At 44.2% G+C, this 16,647-nt stretch overlaps 1 protein-coding gene across 2 annotated transcripts in view; it reads right to left on the bottom strand.

The window, feature by feature from the left end:
- UBE2A (ubiquitin conjugating enzyme E2 A) overlaps nucleotides 1-15,674 on the bottom strand; it is a 41,367-nt gene extending 25,693 nt beyond the window's left edge. The window contains exons 1-2 of one of the 2 annotated variants that reach the window (XM_038748538.1): nucleotides 15,562-15,674; nucleotides 7,624-7,698 (exon numbers count right to left, since the gene is read on the bottom strand). The gene's annotated coding sequence lies outside the window, so the exon portion shown is untranslated. Of the gene's footprint in view, nucleotides 1-7,623; nucleotides 7,699-8,460; nucleotides 8,478-15,561 lie in introns of those variants that run through there. The other variant, XM_038748539.1, reaches the window with a different exon arrangement.
- Between the last annotated feature and the right edge of the window lie 973 nt (nucleotides 15,675-16,647).

Here is a 16,647-nt window from a genome sequence, read left to right as displayed (position 1 = left end):
CTAATAATAAGGATGGAATTTTATTAAGCGCTTACTATGTGCCCTGTTCTAATAAGGATGGAATTTATTAACCGCTTAGTATGTGCCCTGTTCTAATAATAAGGATGGAATTTATTAAGCGCTTACTGTGCGCAAAGCACGGTTCTAAGCGCTGGGGAGGTTACAAGTTGATAATAACAATAATGATGATGATGATGGCGTTTATTAAGCACTTACTATGTGCCCTGCTCTAATAATAAGGATAACATTTATTAAGCGCTTACTGTGTGCAAAGCACTGTTCTAAGCACTGGGGAGGTTACAAGTTGATAATAATAATAATGATGATGGCATTTATTAAGCACTTACTATGTGCCCTGTTCTAATAAGGATGGAATTAAGCTCTTACTGTGCGCAAAGCACTGTTCTATGCGCTGGGGAGGTTACAAGTTAATAATAATAATAATGATGATGATAGCGTTTATTAAGCACTTACTAAGTGCCCTGTTCTAATAATAAGGATGGAATTTATTAAGCGCTTACTGTGTGCAAAGCATTGTTCTAAGTGCTGGGGAGGTTACAAGTTGATAATAATAATAATAATGAGGATGATGGATGGAATTTATTAAGCACTTACTATGTGCCCTATAATAAGGATGGAATTTATTAACCGCTATGTGCCCTGTTTTAATAATAAGGATGGAATTTATTAACCGCTTACTATGTGCAAAGCACTGTTCTAAGTGCTGGGGAGGTTACAAGTTGAAAATAATAATAATAATAATGGCATTTATTAAGTGCTTACTATGTGCCCAGTTCTAATAAGGATGGAATTTATTAAGTGCTTACTATGTGCCCTGTTCTAATAATGATGGAATTTATTAACCGCTTACTATGTGCCATTCTAATAATAAGGATGGAATTTATTAAGCGCTTACTATGGGCCCTGTTCTAATAAGGATGAAATTTATTAACCAGTTACTATGTGCCCTGTTCTAATAATGATAGAATTTATTAACCGCTTACTATGTGCAAAGCACTGTTCTAAGCGCTGGGGAGGTTACAAGTTGATGATAATAATAATAATAATGATGATGGCATTTATTAAGCACTTACTATGTGCCCTGTTCTAATAATAAGGATGGAATTTATTAAGCGCTTACTATGGGCCCTGTTCTAATAAGGATGAAATTTATTAACCACTTACTATGTGCCCTGTTCTAATAATAAGGATGGCATTTATTAAGCGCTTACTATGTGCAAAGCACTGTTCTAAGAGCTGGGGAGGTTACAAGTTGAAAATAATAATAATAATAATAATAATGGCATTTATTAAGCGCTTAATATGTGCCCTGTTCTAATAATAAGGATGGAATTTATTAAGTGCTTACTGTGTGCAAAGCACTGTTCTATGTGCTGGGGAGGTTACAAGTTGGTAATGATAATGATGATGGCGTTTATTAAGCGCTTATGAGCAAGGCACTGTTCTAATTGCTGGGGAGGTTACAAGTGGATAATAATGATAATAATATGGAATTAAGCGCTTACTATGCGCAAAGCACTGTTCTAATTGCTGGGGAGGTTACAAGTTGATAACAATAATAATAATGATGGAATTTATTAAGCGCTTACTATGCGCAAAGCACTGTTCCAATTGCTGGGGAGGTTACAAGTTGATAACAATAATAATAATGATGGAATTTATTAAGCACTTACTATGCACAAAGCACTGTTCTAAGCGCTGGGGAGGTTACAAGTTGATAATAATAATGATGATGATGGCATTTATTAAGCACTTACTTTGCGCAAAGCACTGATCTAAGCGCGGGGAGGTTACAAGTTGATAATAATAATGATGGTGTTTATTAAGCGCTTACTTTGTGCAAAGCACTGTTCTAAGCACTGGGGAGGTTTCAAGGAGATCAGGTTGTCCCATGGGGGGGCTCACAGTCTTAATCCTCATTTTACAGATGAGGTAACTGAGGCACGGAGAAGTTAAGTGACTCGCCCAAAGTCACACAGGCGACAGTTGGCGGAGCCGGGATTTGAACCCATGACCTCTGACCCCAAAGCCCGGGCTCTTTCCACTGAGCCACGCTGCTTCTCTGATCAGTTGATCAGGTTGTCCCACGGGGGGGGGGGGGGGCTCCCAGTCTTCATCCCCATTTTCCAGATGAGGTCACTGAGGCCCAGAGAAGTGAAGTGACTTGCCCAAAGTCACACAGCTGGCGGAGCCAGGATTTGAACCCATGACCTCTGACTCCAAAGCCCCAGCTCTTTCCATTGAGCCACGCTGCTAAGCGCTGGGGAGGTTACAAGGTGATCAGGTTGTACCGCGGGGGGCTCACAGTCTTCATTCCCACTTTAATAATAATAATAATAATGGCATTTCTTAAGCGCTTACTATGTGCAAAGCACTGTTCTAAGCGCTGGGGAGATTACAAGGTGATCAGGTTGTCCCACGGGGGGCTCACAGTCTTCATCCCCATTTTTCCAGATGAGGTCACTGAGGTCCAGAGAAGTGAAGTGACTTGTCCAAAGTCACACAGCTGACAGTTGGCGGAGTCGGGATTTGAACCCATGACCTCGGCCTCCAAAGCCCGGGCTCTTTCCACTGAGCCACGCTGCTTCTATGCCGGGGAGGGATGGGGAGCGTTTAAAGCTCAGCCGTTAATAGGGGGCGAAAGTCCACCACCCTGTGCGCAGGACAGTCAATCAATCAATCGTATTTATTGAGCGCTTACTGTGTGCAGAGCACTGTACTAAGCGCTTGGGAAGTACAAGTTGGCAACATCTAGAGACGGTCCCTACCCAACAGTGGACAAACTATTTCCAAGAGAGAAGGAACTTTCGGATATCCCGACCTACATTCAGAACAGAAGCAGGCGGGGGTGGGTGCGGGGGGCGGGAATCCCAATTAATAATAATAATAATGATGGTATTTGTTAAGCGCTTACTATGTGCAATTGTCAGCTGTGTGACTTTGGGCAAGTCACTTCACTTCTTTGGGCCTCAGTTCCCTCATCTGTAAAATGGGCATTGACTGTGAGCCACCCGTGGGACAACCTGATCACCTTGTAACCTCCCCAGCGCTTAGAACAGTGCTTTGCACATAGTAAGCGCTTAATAAATGCCATTATTATTATTATTATTATTATAGAGGGCGGACTGTACCAATGCCACTGAGAGACGTGGTGCTGACGACACGACTGAACCAACAATATTCATTCATTCATTCCATCGTATTTACTGAGCGCTTACTGTGTGCAGAGCACTGTACTAAGCGCTTGGGAACAGTGCTTTGCACATAGTAAGCGCTTAATAAATGCCATTATTATTATTATTATTATTGTGGGCGGACTGTACCAATGCCACTAAGAGATGTGGTGCTGACGACACGACTGAACCAACAATATTCATTCATTCATTCCATCGTATTTACTGAGCACTTACTGTGTGCAGAGCACTGTACTAAGCGCTTGGGAAGGACAAGTCGGCAACATAGAGAGACGGCCCCTACCCAGCAACGGGCTCACAGTCTAGAAGGGGGAGACTGACAACAAAACAATGTAGAAAAGCAGCGTGGCTCAGTGGAAAGAGCCCGGGCTTTGGAGTCCGAGGTCATGGGTTCAAATCCCGACTCCACCAACTGTCAGCTGTGTGACTTTGGACAAGTCGCTTCACTTCTCTGGGCCTCTGTTACCTCATCTGGAAAATGGGGATTAAGACTGTGAGCCCCCGGTGGGACAAGCTGATCACCTTGTAAGCTCCCCAGCGCTTAGGACGGTGCTTTGCACATATTAAGCGCTTAATAAATGCCATCCTTATTATTATGTAGACAGCAAGGGGAAGAAGAACGAGTAATGGAGCCGGCAGGGAATCGATTTGGGTTTGTTTTTTGATTTTTCTGGGGGTGGGAGGGGGGATACGTACCAGCTGAATTATGGTTTATGCTCAATCTGTTCCTTCGTACCTTAGGGAGCTAATTTATCAAAAATGAACTTCCGCTAGTGGGAGGAGTAAAGCGGCTTTCCCACGGAATTGAGGGTCGGCAAATGACTTGAGAGGAGGAGTGGGAGAACGTGGGAATTTTTTTATATCAAGAAAGAACACCTTTAAAGATAGGAAAGTGCTCTATGGTTGGGCAGGGACTATATATGTTACCGAATTGTACTTTCTAAGTGCTTAGTCCAGTGCTTTACACCCAGTAAGTGCTCAATAAATACGATTGAGCGCTTAGTCCAGTGCTTTACACCCAGTAAGTGCTCAATAAATACGACTGAGCGCTTAGTCCAGTGCTTTACACCCAGTAAGCGCTCAATAAATACGATTGAGCGCTTAATCCAGTGCTTTGCACACAGTAAGCGCTCAATAAATACGATTGAATGAATAAGTGTCTAAGAAAGGTGCATATCATCTCTGTTATGCCTATTATGTTTATGGGTTCTAATCCTGGTTGATGATGACGGCATTTGTTAAGCGCTTACTATGTGCAAAGCACTGTTCTAAGCGCTGGGGGGGGGGATACAAGGTGATCAGGTTGTCCCACGGGGGGCTCACAGTCTTAATCCCCATTTTACAGATGAGGGAACTGAGGCTCAGAGAAGTGAAGTGACTTGCCCAAGGTCACACAGCAGACATAATAATAATAATAATAATAATAATGTTGGTATTTGTTAAGCGCTTACTATGTGCAAAGCACTGTTCTAAGCGCTGGGGGGGGGGGATACAAGGTGATCAGGTTGTCCCACGTGGAGCTCACAGTCTTAATCCCCATTTTACAGATGAGGGAACTGAGGCTCAGAGAAGTGAAGTGACTTGCCCAAGGTCACACAGCAGACATGCGGCGGAGCTGGGATTCGAACCCATGACCTCTGACTCCAAAGCCCGGGCTCTTTCCACTGAGCCAAGCTGCTCCAGCCACATGTCTGCTGAGCCCACTGTTGGGTAGGGACTGTCTCTACATGTTGCCAACTTGTACTTCCCAAGCGCTTAGTACAGTGCTCTGCACACAGTAAGCGCTCAATAAATATGATTGATTGATTGATTGCTGTGTGACCTTGGGCAAGTCACTTCACTTCTCTGAGCCTCAGTTACCTCACGTGGAAAATGGGAATTAAGACTGTGAGCCCCACGTGGGACAACCTGATCACCTTGTATCCCCCCCAGTGCTTAGAACAGCGCTTCGCACTTAGTAGTACAATGTTCTGCACACGGTAAGCGCTCAATAAATGCGACTGAATGAATAGTAAGCGCTTAACAAATGCCATTATTATTATTATTATCTCGCCTTGGCTGCTCCATCAGTTCCTCTGGAGCAGAGATCATCATCATCATCATCATCATCAATCGTATTTATTGAGCGCTTACTGTGTGCAGAGCACTGTACTAAGCGCTTGGGAAGTACAAGTTGGCAACATATAGAGACGGTCCCTACCCAACAGTGGGCTCACAGTCTAAAAGGGGGAGACAGAGAACAAAACCAAACATACTAACAAAGTAAAATAAATAGAATAGATATGTACAAGTAAAATAAATAGAGTAACAAATATGTACAAACATATATACATATATACAGGTGCTGTGGGGAAGGGAAGGAGGTAAGATGAGGGGGATGGAGAGAGGGACGAGGGGGAGAGGAAGGAAGGGGCTCAGTCTGGGAAGGCCTCCTGGAGGAGGTGAGCTCTCAGAGATCCTGTTTTAGCCTTCTTCAGTTTTTACCCAAAAACCTATTAGGGTGTTCTGCGCCCTGCGGCTGTTCCAAAGAGCCATGAACGGAGCCCCTTTAAAATAATCCCTACCAAAAAAAAAAAAAAAAAAAAAATCGGCCAAACAATCCCTCTTCCCCCCCTTCAAAGCCCTACTGAAAGACTCACCTCCGCCAAGAGGCCTTCCCGGATTAAGTCCCCCTTTTCCTCAGCTCACCCTCCCCATCATCCCGACTCGCTCCCTTTGCTCTACGCCCTCTGCCCCACAGCATTTGTACCTATGTACACATCTAGAATCCTATTTGTTTATACCAATGTCTATTTACCTGTTTTGCTATGTCTATAATTCTATTTATTTATAATGATGCCCGTTTATTTGTTTTGATGCCTGTCTCCTCCCCTTCTAATAAGAATAATAGCATTTATTAAGCACTTACTACGTGCTAAGCGCTGGGGAGGTGACAGGGTGATCGGGTTGTCCCACGTGGGGCTCACAGTCTTCACCCCCGTTTTACAGATGAGGGAACTGGGGCACAGAGAAGTGAAGTGACTTGCCCCAAGTCACACAGCTGACGGTCGGCGGAGCCGGGATTTGAACCCGTGACCTCTGACTCCAAAGCCCGGGCTCCTTCCACTGAGCCGCGCTGCTTCTCAACTGTAAAACTGGTGTGGGCAGGGACTGTCTCTCTTTATTGCGGAACTGTACTTTCCAAGCACTTCGTGGCTCAGTGGAAAGAGCCCGGGCTTTGGAGTCAGAGGTCCTGGGTTCAAATCCCAGCTCTGCCAATTGTCAGCTGTGTGACTCTGGGCAAGTCACTTAACTTCTCTGTGCCTCAGTTCCCTCATCTATAAAATGGGAATGAAGACTGTGAGCCCCCCGTGGGACAACCTGATCACCTTGTAACCTCCTCAGCGCTTAGAACAGTGCTTTGCACATAGTAAGCGCTTAATAAATGCCATCATCATCACTTAGTACAGTGCTGCACACCGTAAGCGCTCAATGAACACGATTGAATGAATGCACTTAGTACAGTGCTCTGCGCATAGTAAGCGCTCAATAAATACGACAATGAAAGAATGAATTCAATCCTATATCTGCACCGTTTACTGTGTCTAGAGCACTGTACTTTGTGCTCGAGACAGTACGATATATTAGAAAATAAAGACACATTCCCTACCCACAACGAGCTTACAGTCTTACGGTCCCCATTGCTGGGGGGCAGAACGGTTGAAAAACTGGATTTACTCTTCTCGCTGCAGTGGGTGAGGATCCTGGGACCCCAATGGAAGGGGTCGGCTTGCTCTGAGCTTCAATCATTCATTCAATCGTATTTACTGAGCGCTTACTGTGTGCGGAGCACCGTACTAAGCGCTTGGGAAGTACAAATCGGCAACACCTACATACAGACGTACCCAACAACGGGCTCACCGTTTAGAAGGGGGAGACAGACAACAAAACAAGTAGACAGGTGCCAATACCATCAGAATAAATACAATTAAAGCTGTAAACACATCATTAATAAAACAGAGTAATAAATATGGACAAATAAAATAGAGTAGTAAATATGTACAAATAAAATAGAGTAATAAATATGTACAAATATATACAAGTGCTGTGGGGAGGGGAAGGGGGTACGGCAGAGGGAGGGAGGGAGGTGATGGGGAGGGGAGGAGGGGAGGGAAAAGGGGGGGCTCAGTCTGGGAAGGCCTCCTGGAGGAGGTGAGCTCTCAGTAGGACTTCAGGCAGTGGGCATCAAAACCCATTTGAAGGCAACTTTCCAACCCCGCTCTTTCTCTTCAGCTTTACACCAAGCCACGCTGCGGCATGTTTGCACCTGTGGAAGGCCCTCAATTGCCTGCTCACCCAATCCCCTCCCTTATTTTCAGCCCTCGGCAGTGCAATACACCCGGTGAAGAGGGTAGAAAAGGGATAATACCTCAGTTTTTGTGCAACGCTTTTATTTCCCAAGCACGCTCACGTTAATCGTCTCTGTTCTGCCCCGCCGACAACCCTGTGAGGTAGGAAGAGAGGCAGGGGTTACCATGGGTTGATCTGGATACCGACCGCTTATGACTCTTTAAGGGTGGAGTTTTGCACCTAGATCTCTAATGAGATTCATTTTCTTGCGTGCCGCTCTACGACCGACTTATCGAAGATTATACAATGAGTCAATAGTAGAATCAGAAAGGGAAACCATGACTACCAACTCCCAGTCACAGAGCTGCCTACTGTACCTTTCAAAATCTGGTGTCCCGCCAAAGAAATTCAATCGTTTTATTGAGCGCCTACTGTGTGCCGCGCACCGTACTAAGCGCTTGGGAAGTACAAGTTGGCAACATATAGAGACGGTCCCTACCCAACAATGGGATCACCGTCTAGAAGGGCGGGGGGGGGGCAGACGACAAAACGAAACATGTGGGCGGGTGTCATCAGAATAAATAGAAATAAAGCTAGATGCATATCATTGAGAAAATAAATAGAATAGTAAATATGTACTGAGGGACTCTGCCGTCGGAGGTGAAGGCCTCTGCTTGAAAAATCACCAGCCGGGGGTGTCTCACAAGGTGGGCACGCTCAGCCGGCATCCTGAAAATGGCTAATGGGGGCACAGAGACCCGAGAGGCCCCCTGCCAACCGCCCGATCGCGTAGGGTGCCACGGTGCCTTGCATTTGCTGCAGAAACTTCAACCAAAAATAAGTTTTGCAAGTAAAATCCGCGCATGCCCTTCACAGAATCTGCCCCCCCGCCGGCCCACTGGCCCGTTGGACCCACCGTCCCGCCCCGGCGGGGCCGTGGCTTGCGGGGCAGAGCGACTGCGAGGGGCTCCGCGCCAACCACAAACACGTCATCGACTCCTTCGTGCGGGTTCTCAATTCCAAAGTCTTCCCGACTGGACCGAGCCTGCCCTTTATTTGGGATGGGAGACCCCACCGTCTCTTCTCCGACAGATGTCGGGGACCTCGGAATCTCGCTCTCAGCACTGCACGCCGGCACGTTACCGAGAGATCCGCATGTTTCCGACAGATTCCTCTGCCTCTTGAAACGCTATTTTTTTTTTTTTTTTTACTTAAAATTTAAGCCTGGGGGACGACACTGCTACGGAAATCTGCTGGGGAAACTACTATTCCTGGTTTTCCAGAATGGCATTTTGTCTTGAGGGCAATGTTTCTCACTCCGCCCCTCACATCCTTCCCGCCCCCTGCGAGCCCCAGCTCCACCAGCCCATTAAAAACAGGTTGTCATAGCAGGCATTATCGCTGAAGAACATTTTTAGGTGCAGACGGCTCACCGGCTTGGAACATACTAACTATAGCTGATTTGGCTGAACACTCTCTTCCACCCCCCTGCCACTTCGGTAGTCCAAAGAGATATCCCCCTTCGGCGGAAAAACGCCCGCCTGGTTGCTATTCCATAGGCAGGCAATAGGATTATTTTCCATTTATTAAAAAAAATAAGCTATTGTTTCTACTAGAGATCATTTCCTCCCTAGATTCCAGAAGGCTTGGGGAAACTGCACACCTAGCCCAGAAAAATGGAGCTCGGTCAGTAAATCAACCACACCGACTGAAAGTCTGAGTACTAGGCACTTGCTGAGTGAAGCAACGTATCCTAATGGTCAGAGGACCTGGGTTCTAATCCAGCTCCGCCACTTGCCTGCTGTGTGGCATCTTGGGCAAGGCCCTTAATTTAGGGGGGCCTCGGTGTCCTCATCTTTAAAACGGAGATGAAATACTTAAGACTCTGAGCCCCATGAGGGACAGAGACTGTGTCCAACCTGATTATTGACAGCCTGGCACATGGTAAGGCTTTAACAAATAACAGAGTTATAAAAATAAACACTCAGGAGAGTTCAACAGTAATGAGGCACGAGTTCCCTGCCTTCAGAGAGCTTTCAGTCCAGCAGAGACGGACAAAAACGATTTACAGATTTCTCCAAGACTCGAACTCCCCCCTTATGACAGTTCTCGGCCTCCTGTTTATCACTCTCACTACTAAATATTTGTGCGCACGTACATACAAAAATACTTTTTCTAAATGGCATTTTTAAAGTGCTTATTATGTGCCAGTGTATATATGTATGTTTGTACATATTTTTTACTCTATTTATTTATTTTATTTGTACATATCTATTCTATTTATTTTATTTTGTTAGTATGTTTGGTTTTGTTCTCTGTCTCCCCCTTTTAGACTGTGAGCCCACTGTTGGGTAGGGACTGTCTCTATATGTTGCCAATTTGTACTCCCCAAGCGCTTAGTACAGTGCTCTGCACACAGTAAGCGCTCAATAAATACGATTGATGATTATGATGATGATGCCAGACCCTGTTCTAAGTGCTGGGGTAGATACAAACTAATCAGTTTGGGCACAGTCCATGTCCTACATGGGGCTCACAGTCTTAATCCCCATTTTACAAACAAGGTAACTGAGGCACAGAGCAATTCATTCAATGACTTGCCTAAGGTCACACTGCAAACTAGTGGTAGTGTCGGGATTAGAACCCAGGTCTTTCTGACGCCCAAGCCCATGTTCTATCCACTAGACCACACTGTTTCTCAGGATTCAAGGACAGGGTGCTCCAAAAAAATATCAGTTCCAGCTCTTTAAAAATCTTCCCCAAATTCTGAACAAGCAGGCGTCCACAAATACACATACGTGCACAACACTCGCAAAGACACCAGTGGCAGTGAAACACACCCTTTGAGTGTAAGCTCCATCATCATCAGCGGTATTTAGTGAGTACTTACGGGGTGCAGGGCACTGTGCTAAGCGCTTGGGAGAGTACAACAGGTTTAGTAAACACATTCCCTGCCCACAACTTAGTCTAGTGGGAGAGCCAGACATTAATATAATTTGTAATATACAATTTATAATAATAATAATAATAATAATAATGGTGGCATTTGTTAAGCGCTTACTATGTGCAAAGCACTGTTCTAAGCGCTGGGGGGATACAATGGGATCAAGTTGTCCCCCGTGGGGCTCACAGTCTTAATCCTCATTTTACAGATGAGGTAACTGAGGCTCAGAGAAGTTAAGTGACTTGCCCAAGGTCACACAGCAGACATGTGGCAGAGTCGGGATTCGAACCCATGATCTCTGACTCCAAAGCCCGGGCTCTTTCCACTGAGCCACGCTGGTCGCTGTGGGGCTGAGGATGGGGCGAATATTAAATACTCAAAGGTCATGAAGCCAACTGCATAGACGACGCCTAAAGGAGAGGGAGCCGGGGAAGAGGCCTTAATTGGGGAAGGCCTCTTGGAGATCAATCAATCAATCAATCGTATTTATTGAGCGCTTACTGTGTGCACAGCACTGTACTAAGCGCTTGGGCAGTACAAACTGGCAACATATAGAGACAGTCCCTACCCAACAGTGGGACCATAACGGGATTTTGTGGGCAGGGAATGCGTCTACCTACTCTGTTTGTATCGTACTCTCCCAAGCGCTTAATAAAGTGCTCTGTAATAATAATAATAATAATAATGGCATTTGTTAAGCGCTTACTATGTGCGAAGCACTGTTCAAAGCACTGGGGGGGGTACTAGGGGATTAGGTTGTCCCACTTGGGGCTCAAAGTCTTAATCCCCACTTTACAGATGAGGTAACTGAGGCCCAGAGAAGTTAAGAGGCTTGCCCAAAGTCACACGGCAGACAAGTGGCAGAGCCGGGATTAGAACCCATGACCTCTGGCTCCCAAGCCCGGGCTCTTTCCATTGAGCCGTGCTGCTTCTCTGTACCCAGTAAGTGCTCAACAGATACCACTGATTAATGACTGCGGGTGTGACTAGGCCACTGTGAGACTCACACTTCAATCAATCAATCAATCAATCGTATTTATTGAGCGCTTACTGTGTGCAGAGCACTGGACTAAGCGCTTGGGAAGTACGAGTTGGCAACATCTAGAGACAGTTCCTACCCAACAATGGGCTCACAGTCTAAAAGGGGGAGACAGAGAACAAAACCAAACATACTAACAAAATAAAATAGAATAGATATGTACAGGTAAAATAAATAGAGTAATAAATATGTACAAACATATATACATATATACAGGTGCTGTGGGGAAGGAAAGGAGGTAAGATGGGGGGATGGAAAGGGGGACGAAAGCCTTCCTAAACTCCCACTCACAGCGCTTCGCATTCATTCATTCATTCAATCGTATTTATTGAGCGCTTACTGTGTGCAGAGCACTGGACTAAGCGCTTGGGAAGGACAAGTCGGCGACATATAGAGACGGTCCCTACCCAACAGTGGGCTCACATTCATTCATTCATTCATTCGTATTTATTGAGCGCTTACTATGTGCAGAGCACTGGACTAAGCGATTGGGAAGGGCAAAATCAGCAGCATATAGAGACGGTCCCTACCCAACAATGGGCTCAGAGTCGAGAAAGGGGAGACACACAACAAAACACGGAGACAGGTGTCAAGGCCGTCAAACACCTAGTAAGCACTTAACAGATACTATTATTATTATTATCATTATTATTATTATTATTATTATTATTATATCTACCCCAGCGTTTAATAAGCGCTTACCACTGAGCACAACCATTAACAATAGGCCTTCCCAGACTGAGCCCCCTCCTTCCTCGCCCCCTCCTCCTGCCTTACCTCCTTCCCCTCCCCACAGCACCTGTATATATGTATATATGTTTGTACATATTTATTGTTCTATTTATTTATTTTACTTGTACATATTTATTCTATTCATTTTATTTTGTTAATAACATTTTGTTTTGTTGTCTGTCTCCCCCTTCTAGACCGTGAGCCCGCTGTTCATTCATTCATTCATTTAATCGTATTTATTGAGCGCTTACTGTATGCAGAGCACTGTACTAAGCGCTTGGGAAGGACAAGTTGGCAACGTACAGAGACAGTCCCTACCCAACAGCAGGCTTACTGTCTAGAAGGGGAGACAGACAAAAAAACTTCTAGACTGTGAGCCCGCTGTTGGGTAGGGACCGTCTCTATATGTTGCCAATTTGTACTTCCCAAGCGCTTAGTCCAGTGCTCTGCACACAGTAAGCGCTCAATAAAATACAACTGAATGCATGAATGAATGAAAAACAAAACACATTAACAAAATAAAATAAATAGAATAAATATGTACAGGTAAAATAGAGTAATACGTACGTTGGGTAGGGACCGTCTCTATATGTTGCCAACTTGGACTTCCCAAGCGCTTAGACCAGTGCTCTGCACACAGTAAGCGCTCAATACGACTGAATGAATGAATAACAAAACATATTAACAAAATGAAATAAATAGAGTAAATATGTACAGGTAAAATAAATACGTTGGGTAGGGACCGTCTCTATATGTTGCCAACTTGTACTTCCCAAGCGCTTAGTCCAGTGCTCTGCACACAGTAAACGCTCAATAAATACGACTAAATGAATGAGAAACAAAACATATTAACAAAATAAAAGAAATAGAATAAATATATACAGGTAAAATAAATACATTGGGTAGGGACCATCTCTCTATGTTGCCACCTCGTCCTTCCCAAGCGCTTAGTCCAGTGCTCTGCACACAGTAAGCGCTCAATAAATACAATTGAATGAATGAAAAACAAAACATATTAACAAAATAAAATAAATAGAATAAATATGTACAGGTAAAATAAATACGTTGGGTAGGGACCATCTCTATATGTTGCCACCTTGTACTTCCCAAGCGCTTAGTCCAGTGCTCTGCACACAGTAAGCGCTCAATAGATATCATTGAATAAAAAATGAAACATATTAACAAAATAAAATAAATGGAATAAATATGTACAGGTAAAATAAATACGTTGGGTAATAATAATAACAATGGCATTTATTAAGCGCTTACTGTGTGCAAAGCACTGTTGTAAGCGCTGGTAGGGACCGTCTCTATATGTTGCCAACTTGTACTTCCCAAGCGCTTAGTCCAGTGCTCTGCACACAGTAAACGCTCAATAAATACGACTAAATGAATGAGAAACAAAACATATTAACAAAATAAAAGAAATAGAATAAATATATACAGGTAAAATAAATACATTGGGTAGGGACCATCTCTCTATGTTGCCACCTCGTCCTTCCCAAGCGCTTAGTCCAGTGCTCTGCACACAGTAAGCGCTCAATAAATACAATTGAATGAATGAAAAACAAAACATATTAACAAAATAAAATAAATAGAATAAATATGTACAGGTAAAATAAATACGTTGGGTAGGGACCATCTCTATATGTTGCCAACTTGACCTTCCCAGGCGCTTAGTCCAGTGCTCTGCACACAGTAAGCGCTCAATAAGTACGACTAAATGAATGAAAAACAAAACATATTAACAAAATAAAATAAATAGAATAAATATGTACAGGTAAAATAAATACGTTGGGTAATAATAATAATAATAATGGCATTTATTAAGTGCTTACTATGTGCAAAGCACTGTTCTAAGCGCTGGTAGGGACCGTCTCTCTATGTTGCCACCTTGTAGTTCCCAAGCGCTTAGTCCAGTGCTCTGCACACAGTAAGCGCTCAATAAATACGATTGAATGAATGAAAAACAAAACGTATTAACAAAATAGAATAGAGTAAATATGTACAGGAAAAATAAATACGTTGGGTAGGGACCGTCTCTCTATGTTGCCACCTTGTAGTTCCCAAGCGCTTAGTCCAGTGCTCTGCACATAGTAAGCGCTCAATAAATACGATTGAATGAATGAAAAACAAAACATATTAACAAAATAAAATAGAATAAACATGTACAAGTAAAATAAATACGTTGGGTAGGGACCGTCTCTCTATGTTGCCACCTTGTAGGTCCCAAGCGCTTAGTCCAGTGCTCTGCACATAGTAAGCGCTCAATAAATACGACTGAATGAATGAAAAACAAAACATATTAACAAAATAAAATAGAATAAATATGTACAGGTAAAATACGTTGGGTAATAATAATAATAATAATAATAATGGCATTTATTAAGCGCTTACTATGTGCAAAGCACTGTTCTAAGCACTGGTAGGGACCGTCTCTCTATGTTGCCAACTTGTCCTTCCCAAGCACTTAGTCCAGTACTTGGCACACAGTAAGCACTCAGTAAATACGATTGAATGAATAACAAAACATATTAACAAAATAAAATAAATAGAATAAACATGTACAAATAAAATATACACGTTGGGTAGGGACCGTCACTCTATGTTGCCAACTTGTCCTTCCCAGGCGCTTAGTCCAGTGCTCTGCACACAGTAAGCGCTCAGTAAATACGACTGAATGAATGAAAAACAAAACCTATTAACAAAATAATAAACAGAATAAATATGTACAGGTAAAATAAATACGTTGGGTAGGGACCGTCTCTCTCTGTTGCCAACTCGTACTTCCCAAGCGCTTAGTCCAGTGCTCTGCACACAGTAAGCGCTCAATAAATACGACTAAATGAATGAGAAACAAAACATATTAACAAAATAAAATAAATAGAATAAATATGTCCAGGTAAAATAAATACGTTGGGTAGGGACCGTCTATGTTGCCACCTTGTATTTCAGCGTGGCTCAGTGGAAAGAGCCCGGGCTTTGGAGTCAGGGGTCATGGGTTCGAATCCCGACTCCACATGTCTGCTGCGTGACCTTGGGCAGGTCACTTCACTTCTCTGGGCCTCAGTTCCCTCATCTGTAAAATGGGGATGATGACTGGGAGCCCCACGTGGGACAACCTGATCACCCTGTATCCTCCCCAGTGCTTAGAACAGTGCTTTGCACATAGTAAGCGCCTAACAAATGCCAATTATTATTATTATTATTTCCCAAGCGCTTAGCACAGTGCTCTGCACACCGTAAGCGCTCAATAAATACGACTGAATGAATGACTGAATGAATGAATACTAAGCGCTTACCACAGAGCGCCACCATTAACGGCAGTGACGGGTGGGGCTGCGTGAGCCGGAAGTGAAGCTAGTTGGGGCGGAAGTAGCGGAAGGAAGCCGAGGCGGTGTGGGGGCGTGCGTCACTTCCGCCCGGCTTCCGGGTGGGAGGGGCCGCGCTATACGTCACTTCCGCCGGGTTTCCGGGGTCAATCAATCCTGTCTATTGAGCGCTTACTGTGTGCAGAGCACTGTACTAAGCGCTCGGGAAGTCCAAGTTGGCAACATCTAGAGACGGTCCCTCCCCAACAGCGGGCTCACAGTCTAGAAGGGGGAGACAGAGAACAAAACATATTAACCAAATAAAATAAATAGAATAAATATGTACCAATAAAATAGTGTAATAAATCTGTACACATACATACAGGTGCTGTGGGGAGGGGAAGGAGGTAGGGCGGGGGGGGGGGATGAGGAGGGGGAGGGGTATTGAATGAATTGCAATTCGTCATTATTTATTGAGCGCTTACTGTGGGCAGAGCACTGTACTAAGCGCTCGGGAAGTCCAAGTTGGCAACATCTAGAGACGGTCCCCACCCGACAGTGGGCTCACAGTCTAGAAGGGGGAGACAGACAACGAAACAAAACATATTAACCAGATAAATAGAATAAATATGTACAAATAGAGTAATAAATCTGTACACATATATACAGGCGCTGTGGGGAGGGGAAGGAGGTAGGGCGGGGGGGATGAGGAGGGGGAGAGGTATTGAATGAATTACAATTCATCATTATTTATTGAGAGCTGAGCACTGAGTGATTCATTCATTCATTCAATTGTATTTATTGAGCGCTTACTGTGTGCAGAGCACTGTACTAAGCGCTCGGGAAGTACAAATTGGCAACATATAGAGACAATCCCTACCCAACATTGGGCTCACAGTCTAGAAGGGGGAGACAGAGAACAAAACAAAACATATTAACCAAATAAAATAGAGTAATAAATCTGTACACATATATACAGGTGCTGTGGGGAGGGGAAGGAGGTAGGGCGGGGGGGGGACGAGGAGGGGGAGGGGTATTGAATGAATTACAATTCATCATTATTTATTGAGCGCTTAC

Source organism: Tachyglossus aculeatus, chromosome 6, assembly GCF_015852505.1.
Source record: "Tachyglossus aculeatus isolate mTacAcu1 chromosome 6, mTacAcu1.pri, whole genome shotgun sequence".
Lineage (NCBI taxonomy): Eukaryota > Metazoa > Chordata > Mammalia > Monotremata > Tachyglossidae > Tachyglossus > Tachyglossus aculeatus.
This window is presented reverse-complemented; position numbering and strand designations above follow the sequence as displayed.